This window comes from Bufo gargarizans, chromosome 8 (genome assembly GCF_014858855.1).
Source record: "Bufo gargarizans isolate SCDJY-AF-19 chromosome 8, ASM1485885v1, whole genome shotgun sequence".
Classification (NCBI taxonomy): domain Eukaryota; kingdom Metazoa; phylum Chordata; class Amphibia; order Anura; family Bufonidae; genus Bufo; species Bufo gargarizans.
In genome coordinates, this window is record NC_058087.1 from 77,914,897 (window position 1) to 77,930,262 (window position 15,366).

Consider the following 15,366-nt stretch of genomic DNA (forward strand, 5'->3'; position numbering starts at 1 on the left):
TCGGGGGACCTTGTTCTAGACACAGGAGGTGGGACACGCACTTATCGGACACAGATAGCGTATTCTATTGATATGTCATCAATGTCCCAGATGGGACAACCCCTTTAATTTCCAGGGGTTGGGGGTCTAGCCAATAGCAGGTCGCGACGAGCCTCCCTAGCGTCATTCACAATGCTATGAAGGCTCATCTCCGTCGTGGCCTGCTATTGGCTAGCCCCTCAAACCCCAGACCGAACCGCCCGGCGGTCGTTTTGATCCACGTGACGGGGAGATGCAGCAGGAATAAACAGCGTTGTGGGTGCCGGGGAGCGGGGTCAGTATAACCTATATGAGAGGCCCAGGCATTTGGGGGGGGGGGTCCTTATAGTGGTTGGATAACCCCTTTAAAAGTGGAAGTGCAGGGATTCTTGCAGGAATTACCTGTGGATTGTTCTGCAGATGTGCATACTTCAGCACAGGGGTTCTTAGCACTACCGTGCAGGGTCCACGAGAATAATAACTGTCCGCCATCATTTTTTTACACGTTAATGATATAATGGACTTTGCTAGTCGTTAACATATAGCATGAGCGGCTTCATACACATACAGCAAGAACTACCAACCTAAAATACATCCCCTGTGGCATCCACGAAACCCAGGCAGAGCGTCATGATGTTGTGAACCGGCTCCAGCACGTTGCTGAGAAATGACAAGTTGTACCACGCAGGTTTCAACAGCAATAAAAATGTTAGGAGGGCGATCACTTACATGTTACTACAAAACCTGCATAACTTTGGCTCCTAGCAAGCGAGTGCTCCATCAGCAAGCAGACGCCATACCATTAAGAGAAAGCATGGCTCCTAGTCACTAGGACTCGGGTAACACTCGGTAATGTAGACTGCAGAGGACAGGGATCGGCTGCAGCGGTCATGTTCTGTATTCTGGCAGGTCATCACTGCAGTCTGTAAACAGACAGCAGCAGAAAACCGGACCAGCACCACAAAGATTGGCGCTGGAGAAAGAGCATAAAAATATATTTTTTTATATTGAGCAATTTTAGGGTTTGCCTTCTAGGGTGTAAGCTTCCGTTTTTACACTGCTGCAGCCAAGCTCCGGCCGCAGCAACGTCATAACAGAGGTTTACATACTGGGAGCTGAGCGGAGAAACTAAGGACATGCTTTCCTTCATAAGTCTACAAAAGAGGGGGTTTCCCCCCCCCCGTTCGCCCTCACAAAAGGTGCACAACTCCTTTAAAGAGGTCCTGTAACTTCTCCTGACATGGCTGTTTTAGTAACTACTACCCGAGGTAATAATTCTGGAGCATCTATTCTTATGTCACTATGTTAAGCCATTCCTTTATTATTCCTGCTAGAAGTTTTAAATACATTTCCAGCAGCCTGCAACAAAGGTCCAGCTAGGTGTTACCACACTCTGACACTAGCACCACTGGGACACATCCCAGCTGGTGACACCGATCTGGACCTTCGCTGCAAAATGCTAATAAATCATTCATAACTTTTAGCAGAAATAATAAAGGAATGACACATCATAGAGATATGAGAATAGGTGCTCCAGCATTGTTATTACATGGGGAAGGCAAATAGTTACAGAAATAGACATGTCAGGCTACGGCTTAAAGGGGTCCTCCGGGTTAAGAGCTGAACCCGGACATACCTCCATTTTCACCCAGGCAGCCCCCCAGACTTGAGCATCGGAGAAGTTCATGCTCCGATGCTCTCCTTTGCCCTGCGCTAAATCGCGCAGGGTAAAGGCATTTTCAGGAGTTCCGGTGACAAACCGGGCTCTCCATCACATCACGTCACCGACACTAATGGGCAGGCTTTAGCGCTGCCCTAGCCAGGAAAACGGCTAGGGCAGCGCTAAAGCACGCCCATCAGAGCCGGTGAAGTCACCGAACACACAGTGTGTTATTGTAGACAAAAGAGCCTGTGCCCTGCGCGATCTAGCAGGTGGGCTGTCTGGGTGAAAATATGGGTATGTCCAGATCTGAACCCGGACAACCCCTTTAAGGGTCATCTTTAAGATCGATGGACATTTTCTTGCTGTATGAATAGATCTTGTCTTTGAGCAAATTCCATTAAACAGTGAAATTGACCGACTGTGCTTTTCGAACAAGTGCGTCACGGCAGAAACATCAGCTGAAAGACAAAAAAGAACCAGTGACTGGGCAACTCAACACTGCTACAATGTGCTAAAATGTGACAAGGTCTGCAAAACTCCATTCGCAGAATACAGGCTGCTGCAAGCGGGAATGGGGCCTTTGAGGTGTAATTTCAGAAAACAAAAGAAAAGGGGTTTCCCACTCTTGTTTGAATAATGGCTATTTGCAGCACAACCAAAAGATCTGCATCTTTCGAACATACCTTGTGTTTCAACATCACATCCACAGAAAAAAATCTATTTATGAAAGATCCGTGTTTGGTCCGTGTGTTCGTTTTTTTGCCCTCCATGTGTCATCTGTGTTCCAGGGACATTACTCAGCTGAAAATTAATTTCCAGAGCATCAGACCAAACATGGATGCCGTTTATTTTAATTTTTCACAGACCTCTAGACTTCTATGGTCTGTTTGGTTCGCATTATGGACCAAAACAGCGCATGTCTCGCAGGTCAGTAAAAACTGATGTGTAAGCAGACACATTAAAAATCAATGAGCACGTGTGCTGTCCACGGAAAATGCAGACAGCACACATCAGTGAAAAATGAATGAGGCCTAACAGACAGGATTGCCTAGACTGGACACAAGTGTAGAAACTTACTACAGACCTGTGGATTGGGTTATAAGGATTCTGGGATTAGGGCTCTGTGCCCATGCTGTGGACCGCAAATGGACTGACTTTATTGGGTCCACGATCCACAAGGTACGGCCAAAGATGGGACAGGTCCTATCTTTTGCGGGGTGGAGGCACGGATTTAAAGCCTGCAGAACCACCACAAAACGCCTTTGGGTCCGTGCTTCCGTACTGCAAAAAGCCAAGACATTTCATATCTTTTGCTGGATCTTGCAGATTGTGGACCCATTCAAGTCAATGGGTTCACATCCGCAGCACAAGCAAGGGGCCGTTACATTCATGTGCATGAGCCCTTACTTATACATAGCCCCCAGATAAATTTAGAGAACCTCCAAATTCTCTTTACGGAAGAGGACAGTGAAATGAGACACTATTTCCGCTAACTAAAACATGACATTATGAGATTTTCAACACTCGTGTAGATCTGTGAAGTTTGACACTCCTGCCAGCCATCCTCTGCTGGTGAAAGCATCACACACTAAAATTCTTCTTTCATCAGGAATTCATGTTGGAGAGGAAGGGAAAAGCAGCCGTGACACGGAAGAAAGCCAGGACGAGCAGCAGGTGCAGCAACGATGGAGAGGATGCACCGCATACCAGACTTTTTGCCAGAATGGCATCATAGCGCGACACTTAGGCCTCTTTCACACAACCATATGGCTTTTTCAGTGTTTTGCGGTACGGAAACGGAATGCATATGGAGTACATTACGTTTTGTTTTGTTGCGGGACCATTGAAATGAATGGTTCTGTATACGGAACTCAAAAAATGGCCCATACACATAAAAAAAACGGTCATGGGAGAGAGGCCTAAGGGAACCTGCATCCAGGTGCATACTTGGTGACCGTAAATCCATAGAGATTTCTGGGGGGTTTTCTCTGCCAGAAGAAAAAAGCTGCAGTTTTTCCCCACACGGAACAACTGCTCATAATCTGCATCATGTGCAGGTAGCCTTATGGTCCATTTCCACAAACTACCAGTTTCTGGCGAATTGATCAGCTATCGTTTAAGTGTTCACTAGACAGGTTTTCCACAGGCAATGACTGGTTTGTGCAAACTGTGTAAGGTGCCGTCACACGCTGCGGATTTTGCTGTGGAATTTTCTGCAACTGAAAAATCTGTTCCATTCATTTGAATGGAGCAGCAAGCACATAGATTTCTGTAAGGGTACTTTCCGGTAAGTTCCATCCTCGGGGCTCAGTTTTATCCTAATTCATTCTGAATGGAGAGCAATCTTCAGTTCAGTCACTGTACGGTTTTTGTACAGAGGAAATACCACAGCAAACATTTGCCATTGAAATGCATTAAATGCCGAGTGTTCCAGAAAAACTGATCCGGTTTTGTGGTCTGCGCATGCCGGATCCGTTTTTCCTGGATGAAAGAGTGAGAGATTGATCCGGTATTGCAATGCATTTGTGAGTCCACAAATGGTATCTTCATTCAGCAGGACCTGCGCCGACGTCACCGCGCTCACCATGTAATGTCAGCAAAGGTCCTTTTGCAGGTCCTTCAAGAAGAACAAAGAGTATCCCGGCTGCGCAATCAAGTGGATGGGGTGAGTAATGTTTTTATTATTTTTTAACCCTCAATTGACATTATACTTTGCATTCTGTATTAAGAATGCTATTATGGAAAATAATAAAAATCTACAGAACACCGAACCCAAACCCGAACTTCAGTAAAGAAGTCTGGGTTCGGATCTGGGTGCCAAACATTCCGTTTTTTTATCACGCGTGTACAAAACGCATTGCACTCGTGCGGGGAAAAAAAAGATTTTCCCTGAACGCACTCGCATCCTGTCCGGCCCTCACTCGCGACGCCCGTGTGAATGGACCCTAAGGGCATTATTTTTGTACTCCTCCTTTTCACACAAGCAAGTACCTTATCCCTGTGCATTGAAAAGTGTGGCAATCCAGCAGAGCACAGATAAGGGGAATGATGCAGCATTCCTGCCACACCTTATCTCTGGCAGTTGCACTATGCCCTGGAAGTCCGATCACAGAGAACAGCAGCTGGAAGGGCGGCCAGATGCCAGAGTTTAACCGTCACTTTGATAGCAGATACCCTTATACAGTAGTTACATCGGTCTATTCACTGGTGTACGGCTAGGATTTGCTCCAGGACAAGCAGTTGGCACAATAATACACCCCATTGTTCTCCAACAGAGCATGAACATATTGTGCGACTATATCCAGTGCCTCCAGCTTCACAGCAATCTACAACATTGGATCCCGGGACTGGCAGTCACAAAGGCATCCGATGGTGTCACAACGTCCTAAATGTCTGGTCCTGGTAATAAGAGAAGGGGATGATTTTTTACAGATATGTCCACATGACGTTAGTGTGGAAGAAACGCAGCGTAGTTCAGCACCAGATCGTGTACACTGCACTTTTCTTAGGTGAGGAAATCGACTTGTGGATTCTGAAATCTGCGACATGTCGATTGTTGTGCTTTTTGTGCAGACTGCACCCTTTTCAATAGAAGGGGGGAAGATCTGCGGAAACTTCACAACAAATGCGCACCAAAAACACGATAAATAGTGTGGATTTATGCAAGTTTTTTTTTTATGGTGTTCTCACTGCAGTTTTTAAGTTTTTTCTTTAAATTCAATACAAATTAATGAAAAGTCTACATAAAATACAGCTTTTTTAAAAATAATGTTACAGCTGAGCAATGTTTACAGATGACACACGCATGGTAAAAACGGACACACGGACCAGCCACGGTTCTTTCACAGATGAAACACGTACGCTTTTTTCATTGACATGACATGGAAATGTGGAGGCCTTAGGCTGGGTTCACACCTGAGCGTTTTACAGCGCGTTCCTACGCGCTGTAAAACGCTCAACAAGGAGAAACCAATGATTCCCTATGGGAATGGTTCACACTTGGGCGTTTTACAGCGCGTACGATCGCGCTGTAAAACGCCCGACGCTCCAAAAAGTACATGAGCGACTTTTGGGGCGTTTGTGGCCATAGGACACTGTAGTGAATCACACAAACGCGCGTCAAACGCGCGTTTACTATTACAAAAACGCGCATAAAAATGCGCATCAAAAACGCGCATAAAACGCGCGTTTGCGCAACGCTCAAGTGTGAACCCAGCCTTAAAGTGCTTATGAATTCTGAAAAAGTAGTGTGAAGGAGACCATTTTCTGCCGTATAATTAGATAAATGCCAACATCTGCTGAAAAGTTGATTTGACTGATGTTTTTGGATGCACAGACCAATCACCGTTCATTTTAACTTATGCATGTTGTCAACCAAAACGTCAACTTTCACAGACCAATCGAGACATTCGAAAAACAGCCATCTGAAAAATCTCTTGGGTATGGCAAGCTTTAGGCTAGTTTCACACTAGTGGCAGGCTATTCCGGCAGGTGAACAGCCACCGCTAGTGCACATGTGCCGCCGAAGGTCCACTCCGGCCCTATTGACTATAATGGGGTGGGCCAGAGTTCCGGTGGCAGCACGGCAAACATGCCAAGAGGCGGCTGGAATAAAACTAACATGTCGTCGTTTTATTCCAGGTGCCTCTCGGCATGTTTGCCGTGCCGACACCAGAACTCTGGCCCACCCCCATTATAGTCAATAGGGCCGGAGCGGACCTTCGGTGGCACACGTGCACTAGAGGCAGCACGGATCTGGCATGCTGTTCACCAGCCGGAGAAGGGTGCTAAGAGTGTGAAACCCATCATCAAATGAATGACAGCCAAACCCACCAATTTGAGTGGAACTGGCCAACAACCTAACGTGTATGGGAGTTGGCAGGTGTTGGGGGGAATAAGATGGGTCAGGCATGTTGGATTTCAACATGCCCAATCTTTTTGATCTCAAAAGGGAGACAAGCCAGCACCAGAGGTGTCTTGCGGGCATTTATTCCCCTGTCCCTACCGAGAACTCACAGAAGCTTGCTCAGGACAAGCATCAATGTGTATGTGGGGGCCCAGCTCTGAAAGTTTACTATACCGGCACATTCACTTTCAGGTACAAATATTAATTAGCGTGGATGAAATCAGATGTGTGAAATGCATAAATTCGGACAAATTCCAAAATGTACTCATCCATAGAATAAAATTAAAACAGACTCATCCAGGAGAGAGCGATTCCACAATTTGGCTGCAGTGCAAACTGGTCACAGATAGACCCGCTGTCTCTCCCACTGAGAATTCAATTTCACTGGTGCTGCCCCGCCAAAAAGGTAACGGAACAAGTTGTTTATTTTCAATAAGCATATCATTTCCTTTTTTCCTTTAGTCTGCACCAAATTTCTGGCTGTCCTTCTCAAGAAATTCTCACTGATAGGTTTTCATATGGAAATAAGTGCAAATCAGCATAAGCACATCACAATATCAGAGCTTTAAAGAACTGCCACTAACATTTTAGGGAATTACTGGGAGACAAGCTGAAGAACACAGAAAGAAGAATTAAACAAGCCGGCCTAAATAGAACTGGGACAACACATTTCACATAATGTTTTAAAAAATTCTCCAATTCATAAAAAGTACCCCCCCACCCCCCCCAAAAAAAACAAACAAAACTTGTTATACCTTAGGACAGGCATGCCCAACCTGCGGCCCTCCAGCTGTTGCAAAATTACAACTCCCAGCATGCCCGGACAGCCTACAGCAGGGTATGGTGGGAGTTGTAGTTTTACAACTGCTGGAGGGACGCAGGTTGAGTATGCCCGACCTAGAACAATGATCCACATTTATAACGCCAGTCTAAGAAAAAAAAAAAAAAAGGTAGTCAAAGTAATTTGAGCAAAGATTTGAGCAAGACTTGAAGACCATGCCCCCTCCAAATTTGGCAAGTAGAAAGAAAAGTTAGCAATCATGCCATGAATCACAATTCTTACACCATAAATGATTGTATACTTCTCAAAAAAAGGCGAGTAAAAGTATTCTAATATTAGTGACAAACCATTGGATTGTAAACTCTCGAGGACAGGGACAAGTCTCTGTTTGGCTCAGTGTTCAGGCTAAATAATGGACCACACTGGGGGAGATTTATCAAACTGGTGTAAAGTAGAACTGGCTTAGTTGTCCATAGTAACCAATCAGCTTCCACCTTTCATTTTCCAAAGGAGCTGCAGAAAATGAAAGGTAGAATCCGATTGGTTGCCATGTGCAGTTTGCTAAATCTCCCCCAGCCTTCACAAGTGTCTGAGCTCATGAGGCTTTAGTCAGTGATTAATTGCACTTAAAATCAATGGCGCTATGCTATGAGTGCTCCTGAGGGTCTCAGATGGTAAAAGGACTGCAGAGGTTCCCTCATTTGGAAAAGCAGGATAGGTCAAAGCTCAATGCTATTTTCTGCCATGTTCATATGCTTTTATTAAAGGGCCACACACACATTTATTTTCCATCGGCGGATTCCAATAAAACGGTAGGATCTGGTGAAAATCTGGTGTCTGTGGGCACAGACGGACCATGATTATAATCTATGCGTGGCAGATAGGATCAGTCTCATGTTTGGTTTTATGACCATTACCGCAGCCACTCACACAAATTTAGTTGACCAAACCCATGCTAAGGCCTCCTGCACACGAACATGTGCGCTCCGTGGTCGTGCTGCGGCCCAAAAATTGTGGGCCGCAATGCACGAACACCGACCGTGGGGTAGCCGCAGCGGATCGCGGACCCATTCACTTTAACGGGTCCGTGATCCAGCTGCTCCACAAAAAGGTAGGACATGTTCTATCTTTTTGCGGAACGGAAGTACGGGACAAAACCCCACGGAAGGACTACGTAGGGATTCCTTAGGGTTCCGTTCTGTCCTTCTGTTCCGCATCTCCGGATTTGTGGACCCATTGAAGTGAATGGGTCGGTATCCGTGATGCAGAATGCCCACGGATTGGTGCCCGAGTATTGCGGTCTGCAAAACGGCAACAGGCAGCACATGTTTGTGTGCAAGAGGCCTAAAGAGGACATCAATCCTGACACGTCCGTTATAGTAACTACTTGCATCCCCTATTGGTCTGTGAAAAACCCAAATCCAACAGAAACGTCTTCTTCTGGCAGCTCGGTGACCCCCAGTTGAAGTAAATCTGTTAATGGACGGATGCTGCCATTTATATTAGTTGTGAATTTCAGATGCTATATAGAGGACAAAGCCCTTACAGAAACACATGAAAGGCTGTCCAGCCAGGAAGTACTAGAGAGCTGCCATACAAAAGATGGACTTATTAGCATTCTCTGTAGAAGACAGGACGCACAAACTGGAGGCCCAAACAAGGGCCCATTACTACTTCAGGAGGCACCCTCCTCTGTACGGGGACTAAGCTGAAAATACCATAATCGCGTTAAGTCAAAGACATAAAAACACTACCACAATAGGAAGCTTTCATAGACATAATCTAATTCTACACACTGCATTAGGGGCTCACCCATTCACAGCCACGGCCTACTCAATTACTTCAGAGCTGCGTCTCATTAACATTACATCAAAAATATTCATCAAAAAGTGCACTTTCAATTTGAAACGAGATTAGATAACGGTATAAAGCCTCATTCACACCCCAGTGTCCCATGTAGGTGTGCTGTACGTGTTCTCCAGGGACAGCACACGTCCCCATTCAGGGTTTTACCATGGTCCGTGATTTTAGCACGGAAACATGCTCCATTTTGTCCGTGTTCATGGATCCATCACACCCATTATAGTCTATGGGTCCGTGAAAACCACGGATACAACACAGATGCCATCCGTGTTTCACGGATCATTAGGAAGAGATGCTTTTCAGCTGTGCAGTGTCCGTGAAACACGGATGATACACGGACAGCAAAAAACTGACACAGGGACCCAACACGGATCCTTCGCGGACATCTTCATGGAGGCATCACTAACTTCTTTTTCACCGATTTCAGCACGGACACGGACGTGTGGATGAGGCTTTCGATTATCCTCCTCAGTAAACATTCCTTTAGTTGCAGAATATGCTGATAAAGCCAGGTTCCATCTGCACTGGTTGACTGCCTGATCTGTTATATGATGGACACCAGCAGTGCCCCCAAGAGAACCCAACCCCTATAATGGGGTCCACTGTGGGTCTGGCATTTTACTGGGAAAACTAGTGCTGCATGCCGTGCTATTTTTCCTGATTCTTTTATAAATTTGAAAAAGCACGTAGATGTGGTTAGAAACTAAAACCTATGGGCAATTTCAATATCCCACAGACACTTGAGGACTACTGGAGGCTGTTTATGGCCGCCTGTAGTCCACTGATGTTGTCCAGACATAAGACGGACCTGAAAACTCACAGGGAATTCAGCAAAACTCTGACATGTTTTTATGAGAAACCAGATTTAAAAGGGGCTGTTTTCATGAGAATTCTAAAGATACATACATGTAGGGTAGATTGCAGGTTATGGACCTCCCTGGGGGCACTTTCCTAAACTAAAGAGCATAATTTTTTTTTCCTAAAAAAATCATGTTTGTAGATGGTCTAAAATTTCAACTTCTTCTACCTGTGTGTACGCTCAAACACTGCGGGCTGCTCAGAAGTATCTGAAGTCCAGGCTCTCTCTCTTTGCTCTCCTGAATATTCACAAAGTGGACATCCCTTCTGATTACACAGGGTTGTCCAAGATTTGACCTACCCTCATTGGTGATGGTCCCTCTCCCAGCACCCCTGCCCATCAGCTGTTTGAAGTGAAGAGGCTGTGGCCTCTTCAATATATACCAAGGGCCTAGGAAGAGACCTCTTCAAGCAGCTGATCGGCGGGGGGTATCTGGAGTTGGACAATCAGATGCCGATGCCCATCCTGAGGATCCCAGTTCTTTTTCTTTGGTTGTAAAGATGTCAGCTTAGATTTGTGTTCAGGAGAGCAGTGAGAAGAGCAAACTGATTTGTCAGGACTTTATCTTCTGGGGGAAACAAGGGGACGGGTGTGTGGAGACTAAACACACCAGAGACACTGGGTACAGTCCAGGTGGACACTGGCAAGTCTGCCGATGTTTTCGGAGCGTCTACACCCGGCTTCACAGACTGGACCTTCTTGTAATTAAATAGATCAATGAATTTCCAGTAACTCACATGTACAGTACGTGAAGGTTTTCCAGGTTCCTGTTTATCCACTACTCCACTTTATGATTTAAAGGAACAGTCTGTATTAGGCTACTTTCACACTAGCATTACAAGTTTTCCAGCATTGCGTTCCTCCCTAGGGGCTCAATACCAGTTTTATCCTTATGCATTCTGAATGGAGAGCAATCCGTTCAGGATGCATCAGTTCAGTCCCTCTTACGTTTTTTGGACAGAGAAAATACCGCAGCATGCTGCAGTTCTCTCTCCGGCCAAAAATCCTGAACACTTGCCGGAATGCCGGATTCGGCATTAATTTCCATTGAAATGTATTAGTGCCGGATCCGCCATTAAGGGCCATTTCACACAAGCGGATGCCATGCGTGAAATCCGCTCCGTGAATGACAGCCAAGACTCGATGCGGACTGCAGAGACACGGAGCAGTAACATGACTGATAATGCTCCGTGCCTCTCTGTGACCTCTTTACTACGAAATCACAGTGACAACTTTATCTCACTGTGATTTCGTAGTAAAGAGATCACAGAGAGGCAAGGAGCATTATCAATCATGTTACTGCTCCGTGCTTCTGCTGTCCACATCGGGTCTTGGCTGTCATTCACGCAGCGGATGTCACGCACGGCATCCGCTCGTGTGAAACAGCCCTAAGAGTGTTCCGGCAAAAAGGAACCATCTTTCCGGTCTGCACATGCGCAGACCTTTAAAAATGCAAAAAAATAAATATAAAAAATGTATAAATAAATGTGTATATGTATATATACATACATATACATACACACAGGATCCATTTTTTCTGGATGACACCGGAGAGACGCATCCGGATCAGTCTGACAAATGCTATCCGTTTGCGTCCGGATTGCCGGATCCAGCAGGCAGTTCCGGGGATGGAACTGCCTGCCGCAAGTGTGAAAGTACCCTTAGACCTGTCCAGAGCCTGAGGGGAAGGACCACGACACAGGGAATCACTCTCTGGTGCTCTTAGTCCCTGTGTCGTGGTCCTCAGGTTCTGCATTTGGCATTACAAGGTGTAACTATTCTGACCACAGTTTTTCTTCAAGCTAAGGGTACGTTCACCGGATCCGGCCTAGCGAGATAATGCCGTGCACACCCGAATCCCTATTGACTGTAATAGGATCTGGCCCTTTTCCAGGTTTTGGCTGGACAAAAAGTCATGTGTGATGACTGCCCACCTGAGACCTGACATTTATGCCGGAAAGTGGACGGATCAGCTATAGTCAATGGAGTCCAGAGGTGCCCAGCAGTACCCGGTGAACTCCGGCAGAACAGCCTGCCATATAAACATGTCAACACCAAGAAGGTATCTGAGAAAGCCTTGTACAAGCTGGATGGCAGCCACAGGATCAGCCTTCTAAGGCTATGTTCACAGTAGCATTATGAAACCCAGCAGAGAAACAACCGGCTGGAATTCACTGTATCGATAATGCCGGGAACCACTGGATCCCCTTGACAATGGAATCTGATGGGAATCCGCTCACTTTCCGGCATGACGCCTTTTAGCCACACAAAGGCTACATGCTGTGGTTTTGGTCCGGTCGACAGCCGGCATTTGTGCCAGAATAGGTTTCCGGATTTCTTAATGCCAATATGACCTCGCATAACTAACATGAAGAAATCCAACTGAAGGGGGGCTTAGGATTTTTAGGAGAAAATGCTCTTTAGGCAGCTCAGCACAAGTGTACATGTGGTCCAGAAGATAGCACTGAGCCCTGCAATAATAAGATTACAAACCCAGAAGCTTAATAAGCCATTGCCGTTCCTGGAAACGTACTGAACTAATGCTGCACCTACAGACGGACCTGCAAGAGCCACGCAGCGCAGGAGACCATTAATAATTAAGGGCCGAGGAGAGATTGAAGCCAGAAGATAAGATTCGGAGACCGGTTGTTTCTCATCTACCTCAAAGCTCCACAAGATCCTGCAACCGACCTCCAGTGGTCTGGAGAGAGAAGATTGCCACATGTCTATTACCGTCACGTCACGGGATTTTCCAACTCTACCCTAAAGAGATACGAACATATGATAGACAACCGTCCTGAAGGTTTCCTCAGATCCCGCATGTTACAACGAGCCATGCTGGGAGCTGATGACAGGACCTAAGGCTGGTATGTAATGGGTTGCTGTCCTTAGGGGATACAAAGTGCCATTTACATCGGCCACAAACCGTTCTCCGAGGCGCGCCCCAGAGGGCTGGTGCGAAGGCTCAAATTGAATTGCAAGACTGCCCTAAGAGAAAAGGCCCTGGCCATTAGTGTAATCCGTCTGGACCCTGCTCCCCACCCCCAGGGCAGGACACTGCAGAGCGCCACCATTTACACACAGGCCACGGAAGACTATGACAACTGACGGGACCACGGAGCACCGCATGTAGCAGAACGGCATTCTAGGGAGCTCAGGGCAAAGGAACCCGGATACGTTCTCACATGTTCAGTAGTACGAAGTATGGAAATACACGGAATGCTTCAGTAACCCTGTCATGGCTGGAGAACAACCTCAGGTTTAGCAATGGCGGCCACAGGTGTGATCACAGGATCACCACACAGTTTCCAGCAGGAGATGCCCCTGACCTGTGGGCACCATATACCAGTTGTGGTGCCCTGCTGGCCTGGCAGCGCATCCCCCATGACGATCCCTCCTAGTGTAACACACACAGGTTCTGGCCCTGGCAACCACAAACGGCATGCAGACGTATGACCCACACCCTACAATACACAGCAGTGTACACATGACATGCAGAGCCACACGTGTGACCCACACCCTACAATAGACAGCAGTGCGCACACACACATACATGACACGCAGGGCCGCACATGTATGACTCACACCCTACATTACACACAGGGCCGCACATGTGTGACCCACACCCTACATTTCACAAACACACACGACATGCAGAGCCGCACATGTGTGACCCACACCCTACATTACACACACATACATGCAGAGCCGCACGTGTGACCCACACCCTACATTACACACACATACATGCAGAGCCGCACGTGTGACCCACACCCTACATTACACACACATGACATGCAGAGCCACACGTGTGACCCACACCCTACAATAGACAGCAGTGCACACACACATACATGACATGCAGAGCCGCACGTGTGACCCACACCCTACATTACACACACATGACATGCAGAGCCGCACGTGTGACCCACACCCTACATTACACACACATACATGACATGCAGAGCCGCACGTGTGACCCACACCCTACATTACACACACACACATACATGACATGCAGAGCCGCACGTGTGACCCACACCCTACATTACACACACACGACATGCAGAGCCGCACGTGTGACCCACACCCTACATTACACACACACGACATGCAGAGCCGCACATGTATGACCCACACCCTACAATAGACAGCAGTGCACACACACATACATGACACGCAGGGCCGCACATGTGTGACCCACACCCTACATTACACATACACACATGACATGCAGAGCCGCACATGTGTGACCCATACATACATGACATGCAGAGCCGCACATGTGTGACCCACACCCTACATTACACATACACACATGACATGCAGAGCCGCACATGTGTGACCCATACATACATGACATGCAGAGCCGCACATGTATGACCCACACCCTACACTACACACGGCGCATCCTGTCTATGACATCATAGCCCACCGTGTAACATGTACGTCCATGTGCCCCCTCCCCACACCCTGCACATCCCTGTCCTCATCTTCCCTTCCAGGCCCGGTGCCATGGAGCGGATCCTCCCGGGCACACGCCCCGTGCTCACCTTGGCAGCGGAGTGTTCACAGCCCCGGGATCCTCCTGACGTATTCCCAATGCGGCTCCGGGCACAGCGTGGACACCGGCGGCCTCTAAGCTTCCCTCGGCTCCCGGCTTGAGAGTGACGGCGGCACCGGGGAGGAGGGGGTGAGGGAGGGGAGGAGATGGGAGGAGGAGAAGGTGGGGATGGAGGGCCCGTCCTCCCTGCCGGCTGTATCCAGGGCTCGTCTGCCTCCCTGTGTCCCGCGGCCTGTGCACGGTCTTCTCCGCTCACAGCGCGCTATGGTCCGGCATGTGGCTGTGACTGGCTCCATTAGCCTCTATGCCTCTTCCTCTGCCGTCTCAGTTTCCCAGCCGTTCCCTCCTCCGTCATCTGCTCGTCCTCCTCGCCATTATCTCCTGCTTCTTCCTTCTCACCTGGTGTCCACTTTTTTGCCAAAAATTCCAAATAATCAGCATTTTTATTAGAGCGTGTATGTTCTGTAAGACCAGACTCGGGGCTCAGGCACACAAACCTGTTTCTGGACTTTTTTTGGCGGATCAGATGAGGGTTCGTCATCTGTCCGTAAAAATGCGGATCCGTTTTTTTGCGGGTTAGGTGCTGTCCCATTTACTTCTATGGGGCCCTTTTCTTCCATTGGACGGCTCAGCAGTCAGTGAAAATCAGGACGTGGCCCTATTGAAGTCTATGGATCAGCAAAAAAACTGAATGCAATCAGTTTTTTTGTAG

At 47.4% G+C, this 15,366-nt stretch overlaps 1 protein-coding gene across 3 annotated transcripts in view; it reads right to left on the bottom strand.

Annotated features, from left to right (window-relative positions):
* The window catches only part of RAPH1 (Ras association (RalGDS/AF-6) and pleckstrin homology domains 1), a 149,202-nt gene extending 134,283 nt beyond the window's left edge, over positions 1–14,919 (bottom strand). Inside the window, exon 1 of one of the 3 annotated variants that reach the window (XM_044303572.1) lies at positions 14,644–14,918. The gene's annotated coding sequence lies outside the window, so the exon portion shown is untranslated. Of the gene's footprint in view, positions 1–14,643 lie in introns of all 3 variants that reach the window. The other 2 variants (XM_044303573.1, XM_044303574.1) reach the window with 2 other exon arrangements.
* Positions 14,920–15,366: the final 447 nt, after the last annotated feature.